Source organism: Myotis davidii, unplaced genomic scaffold (genome assembly GCF_000327345.1).
Source record: "Myotis davidii unplaced genomic scaffold, ASM32734v1 scaffold42, whole genome shotgun sequence".
In the NCBI taxonomy this organism is placed as follows: Eukaryota; Metazoa; Chordata; class Mammalia; order Chiroptera; family Vespertilionidae; genus Myotis; species Myotis davidii.
Window position 1 is genome coordinate 1,009,033 of NW_006294243.1, and position 5,777 is coordinate 1,014,809.

Here is a 5,777-nt window from a genome sequence, read left to right on the forward strand (position 1 = left end):
CGTTATTTCCTTAGGGGTCCCAGACTGTGAGAGGGCACAAGTGGGGCTGAGGGACACTCCCCCCCCACCCAGTGCACAAATTTTTGTGCACCGGGCCTCTAGTATATATATAAAAGCCTAAGTGTCTGACCCATAGCTATGACATGCACAGACCACGAGGAGGCAGATGCTCAACTCAGGAGCTGCCATGATGCACACTGGCCATTTCAGAAGAAACGGCACCACATATGTAATACCTTAATCAATAAAGAAAAAAATTAAAAAAAATAAAAAGAAACGGCACCAAGAACAAACCAACACTCAGCTTCCCCCAAGTAGGGCACAGGACCCGCCAAATTACAGAGCGACACTTCACCAATTGCAGCCAATGCTGCCAAGACCCACAGCACAAAATGTGGCCCAGCCCAGCCTGGAAACGGTGGCTGTGGGTGCTGGGTAATGATGTCACATGTCACATAGCAACTCCCGGCTTCCTCTCCCTAGTGATGACTAGCCTCCTTGGAGTTTCTTCAGCCTAGGAACCTGACTTGCTTTATAACCAGGTGCAAACATTTCACACTTTAACCAAATGTTTGTGAAGCATTTTCTCGTGCCTCATCTCATTTGATCCTCACAGAAGTCCTGAAGTAGGTAGATAGGAGACTCGGTAGAATCCAATTTTCTTTTCATTAGCAAGACAGGAATAGTGATATTAAAATATTTATTCTAATTAATTTCTTTTCAATGTGCATGAATCCGTGCACCGGGACACTAGTAAAAGATAATTTTACCTTAAAATCCACTTATTAGTAGCTTTAATTCTATCTACAATCTTAACTTCCTTTTGTAAAATAAACATATTCATAGGTTCCAGAGATTAGAGTGGGACATCTTTTTTGGGAGTGGCATTTTTCTGCTAAGAACAACAGTGCATCTACACTTAAGACCTGGGAATTCCTGTGCAGATGAGCCAACCCACTTCCTCAGAGTCATGATTTCTAGAGCAGGCTACATTATTAGTGAATTCAGCTTAGGCCAGAGGCTGGCAAAGAATCAACAGTTTGATGGCTTAGGAGAAGGGTTTAGAATCAGGGGTGGGCAAACGTTTTGACTCGAGGGCCACAATGGGTTCTTAAACTGGACCGGAGGGCCAGAACAAAAGCATGGAGTGTTTGTGTGAACTAATATAAATTCAAAGTAAACATCATTACATAAAAGGGTACGGTCTTTTTTTTTTTTTTTAGTTTTATTCATTTGAAACGGGCCGGATCCGGCCCGTGGGCCGTAGTTTGCCCACGGCTGGTTTAGATACATAGGTTAATGCACCCACACATTCTCACTGGAGGTTCCATATGATCTGTGCTGAAACTCAAGTTAAAGACAAGGTTGATGTAAAAACAAACAAACAAACAAACTCAAAAAACAAAAAAATCTGCTCCCTTCGACCCCTCCCTCCATCTTCTTTTAAGAGATATTGGGAAAATCCACTTCAATTTACCCCTATAAATAAACCTGGTTTGGGGGACTCATTTCACTAAATTCCAGCTAAAAAACTTAGGAGCATTCTGGGAAATTTGTAGTGACTATAAACCCGTGACTCGGAAGGGTTGGAAACTTTTAAGGACATTTTGATATTCTGTCAAAATTGCAATGATTAGGATAGGAAAGAGTAGGAGGATAGCCACAGATGGTTAGGACCGGGTTCCACATCAGGACTGAGCAGAAGAGGTGGGAAAGTGAGAGGAAGGGGAGAAAAAATACAAGAGTAAATTTTGGGAAACTTAAGCTCAGGAATGCAAAAAAGCAAGTTTCATCCAATTGCTATTTTATTCAGAGTAATTGTGACACCTCTACATAATAGACATGACCAGTGGTCAGACTGCATTCTCTGATCTGGGTGACTCACTACTGTTAAATGCAATTGGCCTACATTCCCCACCCCCACCTCCACTCCTTTTCTGTAACTCCAAGTTGACCAAAAGATATTCTAATGTAGAACTTCTTCTTTTATGTATGTCTATATGAATGTGTTCAAATGAATATGTATAACTAAGTACATATATGCATACATGCACACATATAATTTATGCATGCATGTAAATATGCATGTGTATTTATTTATATGTCCTTGTCATGGGACCTGGGGCTTTGGTTTTAGTTTTGTCTTCTGTTCCCTAGAATTTAATCAGTCTACATTTTTGCTTATCTTTGAAAGAAGATTTTTAGACTAGATGATCATTTTGATTCTTTTCTATTCTAATATCCTTAAACATTCCTCTGAGGAAAATCAGGTACATCTGCTCTCCTACCAGAAGTTCAACTTAGCTCTCATTACCAGGAATTATCCTGCATTTTATTAATAGGCAAACAAAGATTCTAGCCTTTGACAGGTTATTTTCTCCCTCTACTCTGTCTACCCTCCTTCTAGATTTTAATTCTGGGCTGAGTTTATCATTGTTTTCTCCCATCAGTATAATGTAGAAATGACGGAGGTATTGAAACAGTGATATTGCATTGTAGGAAGATTTTTGTCAAATACCTTCAGACTTTTGAGTCCACGAGTTATTAGTATCCAAGAACTACATCTTTGTTGTATGATAAATAATTCGCAGCATACTGGAGTCCATGTGGGGTGCAAGGAAGATGCAGAAATTGGGGATATGGACATGTTGGATCTAGTTATGATTTATTTTCTAAGTAGACAAATACATATAGAATATCTTCCAAATGTTAACTATACATGATATAAATGGTCTCTGCAAGAGTCTAGTGGAGGAGAGAAATATTGAACACATAATTACACCAAAAACAATCAACTACAGATATATTGAGGTATTTAAAGGTAAAGTGGAAAGCGGTAAGGATGTAAAATAGGAAGTCTGGATTTTGAGGAAGGGCTGCCCTCACAAGCTAGATTTCTGCCCCAATCAGTCACTTTACACTTTAGGTCCTAAATTTGCTCATATCACAAGGTCCTTCTCATTCTAACATATAGGAAAAGCCTGAAAGAGAATCTGAAACCATGTTCCTTGCTTTAACCTTCACTGATTTCATATACGTCTGTATGAAATGTTGTGAATTTCTATAACACGTTTGTAAGCTCCCCTAATGTTTTTTTCCTCCCCCTTTTATGCTTTATTTATTCAATGAATGTTTACTAAGCCATGACTGAGATTTAGAGATAAAAGTCACAGTCCTTGCTCTCAAGCAGTCATGGTCATATTGAGGAAAAAGCACGTAAGCAATTTCAAATCAGATAGTTGGTTATTAGTATGGTGGGAGCAGTATTCATGGGGTGCTGGAGTTGTTGAGAGTTAGGGGCATTGAAGCTGGTCTTCAGCAGATGTTTTGGAAGGTAACTCCTTGAAGAACAAAAGTTAGCAAGTGAAAATGGTGGGGAGCGGGTATTGGTGCAGATGTTCTGGTCATGTGTATAAAAGCATGGTAGTAGCAGATACTATGCTTCTCCCTAGAAAGGGAGGTCGCAATTCAAAGGGCTGAATGGACAGTTGAGGGAGATGGTGACTTACGCAGGGACCAGAACTTGAAAGTTGGGACTGCAGACTCTGGGAGCCACTGTGAACATTTTTAAAAGATGATGAAATGTTATTATTTGTTGGATTTTTGAGTAGCTAGGACAGAAAAGAGTGGGAAGGTAAGTTGTGAAGAATGAACCAGAGGGTTCAAACTGGGGCCTGGGAATCAGAGAAAAGCCTCCTGCAGGTGTCGGTGAGAGGTGCTGAGTGAACTAAGGATTATATCTGCAGAGATAAAGAGTTGAGGAGAGAGAATCAGTAGAAATGTAGAAGTTGGAATCAAGTGGACTCTAAAAAAGGAAGGAATATTAATTACCAAAATTCTAGCTCAGCAACTGGTGAGTGGGAGTTCAATACCTGAGTTGCAGAATAAAGAAGAGGATCACTTTGTGGATGTGGGGAAACTACTAGTGCTGTTATGACTGAGGTTCCTATGGAATATCTATGTGGAGTCATCCAGACATAAAGCTGAAGAGATGAATCTGGAGTACAGGGAAAAGGTGTAAACAGGGAATGTTAATTTGGGGAAAGGCAGTAATAAACACTTTTAAAAAATTCTTATATACTTTTTATATGCTTTTATTGATTTTAGAGAGAGAGGAAGAAAAAGGGAGAGAGAAATATCGATGTGAGAGGAATACACGAATCAGTTGCCTCCCATTAAACGTGCAACTTGGGCAAATGCCCTGACAGAGAATCAAACTGGTGACCTTTTGGTGTATGGGATGGCACTCAACCTACTGAGCCACAGTGGCCAAGGAAAAATCTTATACAACTTATTGATAGGAAAACTGCTCCACTACAAAGAAGACATTTAAAGTCCAAACTGTTTAAGCCCTTAATAAATATATTTTTAACATTCAATGGATGAAAGAATGGGTGAATGAATGAGAGCTGTATGAGCAGCTAAAAGTTCCTATACAATTTTTATAGTTTGTTTAAGCGTATGAGTTTTGTATGTGTAAGTGTATATGTATGTATGTGTCTGTGTGGTTATTATACATACACACTTATATAAAAATTAATAATGTATATTGGTGCTATATATCTGCACTAGTCTGACAGGACTGCCATAACAAATACCAAGACTGGGAGGTTTAAACAACAGAAACTTACACTCTCACAGTTTTGGGGACTAAAACTCCAAGATCAAGATGCTCTCAGGATTACTTTGTGGTGGTGAGGCGCTCTTCCTGGCTGGTTATCTGTGCCTTCTCACTGGGTCCTCACCAGACCCCTCCCTGTCAGCACAGAGAAAGATAACTGGTGTCTTTTTCTCCTAAGGACACCAGTCCTAGATCAGGGCCCCACCCTCTGGTCTCCATAAACCTTACTTTCCTCCTCACTGGCCCTGTTTCTAACTAGTCACATGGGGTTAGGGCTTCAGTATATGGACTTGGGGGTGGGCCACAGTTCAGTGCACAAAAGCCTCAGTACACTTGACATCCAGAAGGATTTTCTCTCTGACAAAGAATAGTCTCTGTGAAAACAAACGAGGTTGCTAATATCATACAGGATACCTCTGGATGAAGGGGAAAATCTGTTTGTTAAAGGTTGGAGGTAGAGTTTACTCATTTATAAAATAAGTGAGTATTTTATACTCACTTATTCTTTCCTGCTTTACAATTCTTTCCTGCTTTACCTGTTAGTATAGCAATTTCTACAACAGATTTCCTTTTTCATTTTAGGGAAGGTTACAAGTCACTTGCACACAGACAAACCTCTAAAGAGTAGCTGGACGGGGAACACGGATTGTTGCTCTGTATTGCTCTATGGAGACCAGGCTGGCCGAGCCAGAAAAGGCTGCCGTCAGACCACCAAGGTGCCAACTTACAGCTAGGATTGCTTGTTGAGCACTGTTTCATTCCTGGCCTGCGCGCCCTTGTAGTGAAGTTAACTTTCACTGTGGTTATAGTGAACGGAGGGGATATCCAGTGTACTTGGAGCCTGCTCTGCTTTTCCTCTGCGCGCTCGGCTGCCCGCAGGCCCGGCCTCTCCCTGTGGTTCCCAGTGAAAGCTCCCTGGGGTGGGGAAGCCCTCGCCGGCAGCCAGGTGACGGAGACGGGTGGGAACCGCGGATCCGAGGGCGCGGAGCTCTGCATACCATTCCCCTCCCACCACCGTCCCACGGCCGGGAGGCGGAGAGGGCTGCCAACTCCGCTCCAATCGCAGCCGGCCCTGCCCGGGTCCCCCTGCCGGCTGACCCGCCCGCCGGACGGAGTTGGAGGAACTTTGCGGCGCTCCGCGTCCCAGCCCCGGGAG

General features: G+C 42.0%; 1 pseudogene; it reads right to left on the minus strand.

Moving 5' to 3' along the window:
• Positions 1–5,777, minus strand: part of LOC102770585 — a 9,223-nt pseudogene that overhangs the window by 2,499 nt on the left and 947 nt on the right.